This window comes from Corythoichthys intestinalis, chromosome 2, assembly GCF_030265065.1.
Source record: "Corythoichthys intestinalis isolate RoL2023-P3 chromosome 2, ASM3026506v1, whole genome shotgun sequence".
Taxonomy (NCBI): domain Eukaryota; kingdom Metazoa; phylum Chordata; class Actinopteri; order Syngnathiformes; family Syngnathidae; genus Corythoichthys; species Corythoichthys intestinalis.
Window position 1 is genome coordinate 66,194,744 of NC_080396.1, and position 10,311 is coordinate 66,205,054.

Sequence of the window (10,311 nt, forward strand, 5' to 3'; positions counted from 1 at the left end):
CTAGTAAAGTCCGTTCAGGGGTGCTGGAGAGGAGGGTCCGTCAGGAAGTCTAATCTCGGATTTAGGAGCAGCAGTGTGGTTTTTGTCCCGGCCGTGGAACAGTGGACCAGCACTACACCATCATTTTTTAGTATATTCTGCCTGTATGTATCTAAACAAAATAAGTTGAAAGCGCACAGTAGTACTTTGGGTGTCAAATTCGCCTCATGTAGCACATTTCGCTGATGTAGAACATTTTGGCAGAACACCGGTGCCAGGGTTTGGTCCGCATTGCCGGCGGTAAGTCAAATTCGTTCCCAGTGAGGGTTGGACTCAGCGAAGGCTGCCCTTTGTCACCGATTCTGGTCATAATTTATATGCACAGAATTTCTAGGCGCTGCCGAAGCGTTGAGGGGGTCGGGGTTTGGTGGCCTCGGCATTGCATCTCTGCTTTTTGCAGATGATGTGGTGCTGTTGGCTTCATCAAGCCGTGACCAACAACTCTCACTGGAGCGGTTCGCAGGCGAGTGTTAAGCGGTTGGGATGAAGATCAGCGCCTCCACACCGGCGTATTTTCTGGGCGTCCTTGATCTATGACAGGCCACTTTAATTCGGATTTGATTTAAGATCAGTACATTGTGCAAACACTGCCTGTTTGTGCTCTTGTTGCAGCCGTGCCGTATGACAGTAATGTCCGGAGATCCACCATTTTTCTGGGGTTTTCTATCAAAGTGATCCTGGGAGCAGTGTTGCTGTTCGCTTGTGTGGTGTATTTATTTGTGGTGTGGATTACTTAAGGTGAGTACATACGCCAGTTTAAAGTTAACGTTTCTATAAAAAAAAGTCTGAATAAAGTGCCATATACGTTTAGGCTGGGAACCTTTGTTTGCCACATCCAATACATGGGTCAGGGAATCATTTAACGAATTCCTACAATACAACAAAAAAAATGAAGCTCTTTTCATCCTTCTGCAGTGACTTTCAATGAGTTTATGACAAGTAGACGTCCAATTCATATGAAGTGGGAGGGTGGCAGCGAGTGAATGAATATTTGCTGCCATCCCACCCAGTTCAAACGGACTGGACGTCTATAGCATGTCAATGACAGCCTATAAGTTAATTTTGCGATATTTCGGTTCATTTCCTGTTGAGTTCTGGTCACTCCCTGTTGATTATGAGGCGTATTTTAGATGTTCATCAGTGTGCACTGTCTCTATTAAATGAAAAAAATAAAAATATACTGAAGGGAAGCCATTTGATAGGTGGAAATGCTTTCCATGTTTCAATCAATTCAAAGAATAAACATTAAGTTAAGATTCTATTAATTGAAAAAATATACAGAATTAGAAATTAAATTAGCAAATAGAATTTGAACAAAACAAAATCAAACCATGTTTTCAAAATTCCTACAGAGATCTATACTCTCAATCAAGCATAGATAACCATGAACAAATTGACTCCTTTTTTTGGTAGCTAGATTAAAGTTGACCAACTTTGACAGATGAACAGAACGTTAAACTTCAAGCGGATATTACAAAAGAAGAGATTCACTGGGCCATTAAGAGGTTGAAAAATAGCAGGGGGCTGATGGAGTTGGTCCCGAATGGTACAAATCAATGGAGATCCACCTGATACCAACTTTGCTACAAATATTGAACTGGGTGATGGGGGCAAAAAGGAGATTCCAAATTCATTGAGGGAAGCAATAATATCAATACTGCCAAAAGAAGGGGAAGCTGTATTAAATTGTAGTAGCTGTCACCAAATAAGTTTTTTAAATACAGACTATAAAATATTTACATCCATTCTTTTGAAGCAATTAGAAACACTTTGCAAGGGCGTAGGTTTGGTCTCAACACTGGTAGGGAAAATATAACAGCATAAACTGCATGTACACTTTGTGCTGGGGACAGGACATTATAAGAGCAAACTAGGACCAAAATATGAAGCTAATTAATTGATAGGCTAAAGGATTAATGCAAAATATATCTGTATTGACTTTTACTAACTTTCACACTGCAAATTTAATTAGTTTGATTTTAATGTATTGATCTGATGATTTTTCTTTAATCTAGTCGACTCATTTTCTCCATTTTGAGTGTTAAAGACTAGTCAACAGATTGTTTCAGATTATTCCATTTATGTTGAATACCGTGTTGGCCCGAATGTAAGACTTTTTTTTTTTTACATTGAAATAAGACTGAAAAAGTAGGGGTCATTTTATAGTCGCGGTCTAGACATTATACCCATTCACGATGCTAGATGGCGCCAGATTATCATTGAAGCGATGTTCTGTCATGATGGATCTTGGCTACTCTCAAGTTTAACCAGTTTGCATTATTTTATTGCAATGTTTTTCCTTATTCAGATTTGTTTAAAGACTGCAGTTACAGTGAGACTTCACTTTGATGGTTAATGCAGTTATTGCAATTTTGTTGTTTTATCACAATAGATTGGTTTATTTACATATCAAAAACCAGAAGCCATTCATTTACGAATGTGATTGCACTTTAGTTTACATATTTAAATGTTCAAATATTAAGATTTGTGTGAGGCAAAATAACATGCTTTTTCCCCTCATAAATATTGTTATAATCATTTGTTTCAGATGTACAGTAGTTATATTCTGTATAAAAAATAATTTGTTGTTCAAAGAGTCTTTTTTCAAACTTGAGTCTTGAAAAAGAGGGGGTTGTCTTATAAACAGGGCCGTCTTATATTCGGGCCAATACGGTAAGTATTACTACAGTATTTTTTCTTAAGGCCGTACATCTAAAAGTTGGTCATTTTTCACCTAAAAAAAAAAAAAAAAATGCTTTCCAATGTTTTGAACAATATCTATTCTTGAATTAAGAATATTTCTGACAAACACGTGTTTTTGAATATTAAATATACAAACTTTTTGCTAAAAATAAGTGTTGAGCTTATTTTCAGCCAGCTATTTCATTTCAAGAAGTCTGAGTAAAATGTACTCGAAGTAGTAGCACATAATTTCACTTATTTCTAGTAGATTTACACTGACAACTAGGGGTCGGGGTCACCCCCCGTTTTAAGGCGGTGGAGTTTTGCAGTTCATATGTATTGGTTTAGGTGGTACACCGTACGATTCAAACCTTTGTTTTCAAAAACTACTAAAGAAACATTTTGAAAACTTCCAGAATAGACATCTGGATTTTATAAGCATATTTAAACTGCAATATTTGAACACAAATTATATTAACATACACGAGAAATACAAACTTGTCCAGGAATGCTAAAAAATAAATTTAAAAAATGCCTGCGAACGCATTGGTTCCAAAGTAAGCACTACAAATTTTCGATAATGACAGGAAAATTTACTTACGTTTGATCAAGGACGGACGTGTAGAAAATTTCGCCTCAGACACATCCTGCCATATGGCTGCACACAACTCAACTGCACGCCGCTCTCTCACTTTTAACGTCTTAGCCACGTCTTTAAGCATTTATTTAAGCCATATTGATGTTGCACGCGTATGTTTATGATGTAACTTGTTGATTTAGCACCTTTGATAACATTGAGAGTCCAACTGAATCTAAAAGAGTGCTTATTCACCACCGCAAAAGCTTCGGGAGCAAAATATTATCAGGGTGAAAAATTCGACAGAACACTGGCTGTGAACGCTTGTGTGTAGGGAGGGGGGCTGAGGCGTCATCAGCCAATCAAACTTGCGTTTGAGGGGGGAAAATGGACTATCAGTAAGTGAAAAGGGGTCAATGTAAGTCTGAACAGACTTCATAACTTCTATCTATCTTCAATCTAACGCCGGATATCGGTTTAAAAAGTAGGAAAGCTGGTACCGCATACAAACAGTAAGGATTGTCTCAGGAGTGATTTGTATATTTGATGTACCATACACGCATTTGGAAACGTTGTGAAAAAAAAATCAATGTGAGAAATTAGCCGGTACGGCATTGTCATCATAGTTTGCAATATTTACGTAAAATGAATAGTAACTGCACGTTTTTTTTTGCTTTTAACCAAGAATCGAGACAGTTTTACGTCCATATTTATAAAAAGAATAAGGGATTTAAGCTTTTATTCACAAGAATTTTCACCAGAAAAGCTGTTTACATAAGGATGGCGCTAGCTACATTCACTGACAGAGTAGCATTATACTACATATTTATGTAAAATAACTGCCCGTTTTGTTGTTTCCTTTTAACCAAGAATTGAGACTGTTTTACGACCATTGCTATTAAGAATTCAGGGATTTAAGCCTTTATTCACAATAATTTTCAATGAAAAAAGCTTTTTGTCTGAGATTCTACTCGGTCAGCTTTGACGGCCTCGCCAACAATGCAGGCCCCCTATTTAAAGGCCTTGTGCCCCGTGCCCCATCAATACATTATTAATTCTATGGCAGGGGTCATGAATTAAAAATCCTCTGGGTCCGAATTTAAAAAATTACAACAATCTCGGGTCCGGAAATATTTTTAATGCTTCTTTTTTTCCCAAAAATACAAACGTATCTTTACGTGGCCATGCTGATAATTACAGCATTCAAAAATGTAAATATAAAAAATACATTCATAGTAAGTATTAAATAATATTTAATAATAATTAATTAGTAATAGATAATAAAGCAATCATCTCTCGGCTTGGCTTCGCGAACCAAGATTTCATGAAGGAGGTTTCCCACGTCGACTGCAAGCACGCTCGTGGCTGACAAGGCCAATGCGAGATAGGCAGGTGCGGCCGCAGCGGCTGCAGTCAAAGGTCACGTCAGTTACGACTGCTGAGGCTTCTCTAGTTTTCCTCCTGCTGCGTTTATCCCTCAGGTTGTTTTTGCGGGAATCCTCAAATGAGGAGGCAGCCTGGTGGATGATGTGGCGCCAGGAGTCGCGGTCAGCAGCCAGATTAGACCACTGGCTATGGTCAATGTGGCAGGTACCGAGGGACTTTTTCAGGGAGTCTTTGTAACGCTTTTTTGGTGCCCCTCTATCACGGTGGCCAGTGGAAAGCTCGCCGTACAAGACTATCTTGGGCAGGCGATGTTCGTCCATTCTGGCGACATGTCCTGCCCAGCGTAGCTGTGACTTCAGCAGCATGGCCTCAATGCTGGTGATCTCAGCCTGTTCAAGAACCTCAACATTTGTGACGTAGTCACTCCAGTGAATGTTGAGGATAACACGGAGACAGCGCTGATGGAAACGCTCCAGGAGTCGCAGGTGGTGACGGTATGTAACCCACGACTCGGAGCCGTACAGTAGGGTGGTGAGTACGACGGCTCTGTACACGCTGATCTTAGTGCCCTTCTTCAGATGTTTGTTTCTCCAGGCTCTGTTGCACAGTCTGCCAAAAGCGCTGTTTGCCTTGGCCAGCTTGTTATCTACTTCCCTGTCTATCTTGGCGTCTGATGTAATTGTGCATCCCAGGTAGGTGAACTGGTGAACTGTCTTCAACACAGTCTCGCCAATGGTGATGTGAGGAAGGCGATACTCTTCTCGAGGTGCAGGCTGGTGGAGGACTTCCGTCTTTTTCAAGCTGACCTCTAGTCCGAAGAGCTGGGCAGCTTCTGCGAAGCAGGATGTCAGGCGCTGCAAGGCTCTTTCGGAATGTGCAACTAGGGCAGCGTCGTCGACAAAGAGAAGGTCTCGAAATAGCTGCTCACGAGTCTTTGTGTGGGCCTGCAGTCTCCTAAGGTTGAATAGACTGCCGTCAAGACGATAGCGGACGTAGACAGCATCTTCATCGTCAAAGTCTTCCATGGCCTGCTTGAGAATCATGCTGAAGAAGATGCTGAACAAAGTCGGTGCCAGGATGCAACCCTGTTTCACGCCGTTGATAATGGGGAAGGGTTCAGAGGTCGCTGTTTAACCTAACTTGGCCATGCTGGTCTTCATGCAGCTGCTTGACCATACTGAGGAACTTTGGGGGGCAGCCAAGGCGCTCCATGATTAGCCAAAGACCCTTCCTGCTCACCGTGTCAAACGCCTTGGTTAAATCGACAAATATTACATATAGTCCTTTGTTCTGCTCCCGACACTTTTCTTGGAGCTGCCGGAGGACGAAAACCATGTCTGTGGTTCCCCGGTTTGTTCTGAAGCCACGCTGGGTTTCTGGGAGGTGGTCTTCTTCAATGATAGGTACTAGTCTGTTCAGGAGCACACGAGCAAATATTTTTTCTGCAATGGAGAGCAGAGTGATCCCCCGGTAGTTGGAGCAGTCAGACTTTTTCCCCTTGTTCTTGTATAAGGTAATGATGACTGCATCGCGGAGGTCTCTTGGCAGTTTGCCCTGCTCCCAACAACAAACGAGGAGTTTGTGGAGCTTGCTGTGTAGCGCTGGGCCTCCACTTTTCCAAAGTTCAGGTGGAATTCCATCAACTCCCGCTGCTTTGCCATTCTTTAACTGCTCTATGGCTTTAGTAAGTTCCTGCATAGTAGGCATTTCATCCAGTTCCAATTTGACTGGCAGCTGATGGATACGGAGTAGTGCTGTGTCCTGGACAACTCGATCAGCACTAAAGAGTGCTTGGAAGTGCTCAGACCAACGGCTCAGGATGGATGTCTTGTCTTTGAGGAGTGCCTGTCCATCTGCACTGCGCAAAGGACTCTGGGTCTGATGTGTTGGGCCATACACTGCCTTAAGGGCTTCATAGAAGCCTCTGAAGTCACCAGCATCTGCGCACTGCTGAGTTATCACTGCGAGGTTGGTCCACCAATCATTTTGCATCACTCGAAGCTTGAGCTAGAGATTGTTGCAGATGTGGCGAAAGGCAGTTTTCCTAACAGGGCAGGATGGGTAAGCCAGGTGGGCCTGGTGGGCTGATCTCTTTTTTGCTAGCACTTTCTGGATCTCTTCGTTGTTTTCGTCAAACCAGTCTTTATTTCTTTTAGTGGTAAACCCAAGGACTTCTTTAGATGTCTGCAGGATGGTGGTTTTCAGTTGGTCCCAGAGTATTTCAGGAGAGGGATCTTCTGGGCAGTTGTTGTTTCCCAGCTTGGCCTGTAAGCCTTCCTGGAAGGCAGCTTTCACTTCAGCTGACTGTAGCTTGCTGAGCTGCTTGAACTTCTTCTTGTGGGGCCCTCCTTTCCTTGGCTTGGGTTTGAAGTGGATCCTGATTTTGCAGCGCACTAGACGATGATCGGTATGACATTCTGCGCTGGGCATCACTCTGGTGTGTAGGATGTCGTTTAGGTTTCGTTGGCGCACTAGAACATAATCAATGAGGTGCCAGTGTTTAGACCGAGGATGCATCCAGGTTGTCTTCAGACTGTCCTTTTGCTGGAAGATGGTGTTGGTGATGACAAGTTGTTGTTCCGTGCAGAACTCCAGCAGTAAGCGCCCATTGTCGTTGCAGTTTCCAACGCCATGTCTGCCAAGTACTCCTTTCCAGGCAACTGTGTCTTGGCCCACTCTAGCGTTGAAGTCGCCAAGAATTAGTAGCTTGTCGTCTGCAGGGGTGCTTTGGAGAAGGCTGCGGAGTTCTGAGTAAAACTTGTCTTTTTCTGCAGGCTCAGCTTGAAGAGTTGGAGCATACACACTAAAAAGCGTTGCATACTAGGCCTGAACGATATTGGAAAAAACTATTGTTGCAATTTTTTTGAGGTTTGCAATATATTGCGATATTATATTGCGATATTATATATATATATTTTTTATCTTTTTTAAAGAAATTTTCACTAGATGACTTGAATAGCTGTTTGGAAATACTTTACTTGACACACCGTGACCACAGTGTATTCATATAATACCGTTTCATTTGTGAATGATGAAGATTGCTTTATGAAGGGATCCAGGAAGCCATGTCTGCACAAAATAGATCATTTATTGAACACAATATTTTACACTTCAACAGCAGCAAATACATTAAATGATAAATAAAAGAGCAGGTGCATTAGTCCCCTAAGTTTTTGACAAAATATAACAATAAATAAAAACTTCTGTAAAATAACAACAAAGTTGTAAACATATTTGAACAAAAATATTAAATATGACAAATAAAAGAGTTGTTCACAAACTATAACAATAAATAAAAACCTCAGTAAAACAACAAAGTTGTCAACATATTTGAACTTAAATATTAAATCTGACTAATAAAAGTGCAAGTGCATTAGTCCCGAGCTGTTTACACAAAATATTACAATATAAAACTGCAAAACGGCAACAAAGTTGTAAAAATATTTAAACAAAAATATTAAGTGTCAAAACTTTATGTGCAGCAGTACTATATATAGTTATTTGAAAAATACGATTTACAATAAATATAAAAGAAACAGAAACTCAATTGAACTTGTAAATAATTGACCTGAATAACTGATGAATAACAGAACCAAATTTCCTGCCTTCCTGATAGCTGTCACATGAATAAAAAGAAAAGACATTCCTCCAGCTGTGTTATGTATTTGTCAGCATATCGTCCACCTTCCTTGCTCAGCAATTCTCAACTGGGTCTCATAGGTTTTTGGCCAAGACTACTAGTTTATCCACTATTGCAGGCTTGAGACAAGAACGTTGGCACGTAACAATGTTCCCACCTGTACTAAAAAGCCTCTGATGGAAAGGTCTTAGCAGGAATGCATAGATACCTGCGTTTTAAATGGTCCCACATGTTCGACAGATTACTTCTTGTTGATGCAACCATGGCGAGGCACTGTCGACAGGGCTGCTTTTTGTCCCTTATAGTCTTTTTCTTGCCAAAATACTTCCAAAACTCCTTTTGGAGACGGTCTTGCCTCGTTTCCTTGCTTCAACGTGTTGCTTTCTTGCTTTCACTTTGAGAACGGCCCCTCCTCCCTCCGCTCTGCTGTTCGGCCCCTCCTCCCTCCCCACGCTGCCGCGGGGGGAGGGGGAGGAGCCGATGACTTGCTGGAGGGAAAGAGCAGCTGTGCGCTCTCCTTCTCTCTCCTTCCTCAAAACAAACGTTTGTGGATTAAAAAAAATGAAATGAAAAAAACTATCGCAGGTCCTTGCGATGGGACTATTGCGCATGCGCACATCGCGATGGCGATGTTTAAACGATATATCGTTCAGGCCTATTGCATACTGCTTGTTTTCCAGAGGAAGGCGCATGGACATGATGCGGTCAGAATGACCGGATGGCAGGTTTTCCAGCTTGGATGCGATGGAGGTCCTGAGCATGAAGCCAACGCCAGCGAGACGCCTTTCTGTTACAGGTTTCCCTGACCAGAAGAGGGTGTATCCAGCGCCATGCTCCTGTAGGCTGCCTTCTTCTGGGAAGCGAACTTCACTGAGGGCAGCAATGTCGATATCAAGCCTGGACAGTTCATGCGCAATCAGAGCAGAGCGACGCTCAGGTCGTTTGCTGTCAGTTTGGTCAAGCATGGTTCTGATGTTCCAGCATGCCAGTTTCATTGTCTCTGTTTTTGCACCCTTACAGGTGAGTGCGTACCTTCCTTTCTTTGTTGTCGTTCTACCGCATGAGAAGATGCCCGTTGACCGCGGCTAGCCAACTGGGGGATGGGAGACGAGCTTTGGTTAGGCCACATTTTCTAGGCCCCTGTCCATGTGGAGCAAGCAGTGCTGTCCCTAGATAAGGCTGCTTGGTCGTTCAGGGTGCTGCCGAATGATGCTGTCGTCTCCGGGTCAACATCAGGCGACCAATGTCCTGAACCGCCTGCATGCAGGATTGGAACTGCGGCTTCCAGTGACATCTTCCACCTGCCATTTTCGCCCCGTTCCCATCGCTACAGGGCTTGGTAAAGTTTGTCCGAGAATGTGGGCATGTCCTTCAAGCCTGCGCAGTGGAGTTTTAAGGTGGAGTACAGTGTGCGCGGTCCTGGCCCCACGCTTTACACCCGAGGTTCATCTGTCATGGCCTAGCAAGCTGGGACGGTGGCAGTGAGGTCCTCGAGTCGTAGGTTTTATAACAGACTGTCCTTGTCCTTTTTGCTGGATGGCCGCTGTTGGCTCACCTGAACCTGCGCCCTTGTAGAAGGATCTTACTTTTCAATCCATCAGGGTGTCCAGCCACCCTCCCCAGCAATCTCCAGAAGGAGATAGTGGGTGAGACGGTTTAGTCGCCGTCAACCCGACCCTGAAACAGGTAGTACTGGATTACAGAATACCAGTAGCAGGGAACTTGCAGGCCACCGACCAGCAAGCCCCCCGACCTGACTGAGCTCATATTGAGCCCTTAATTCCGCTATTTTTTGAGAACGGATGGCAGAGTTCATAGGGATACTTTGCGAAAAAGCTGCGTGCTTCGTCTCATAGTGCCTTTTCAAAGTGCTGCTTTTTACAAGCGCTACCGGTGTTCGGCCATTCCTTACTACGCGGCGAAACGTCTACACAACGCTCAGCGTGCTTGCGCAAGCATCCGCTCGCATGCGCACATCGGTCAGAAG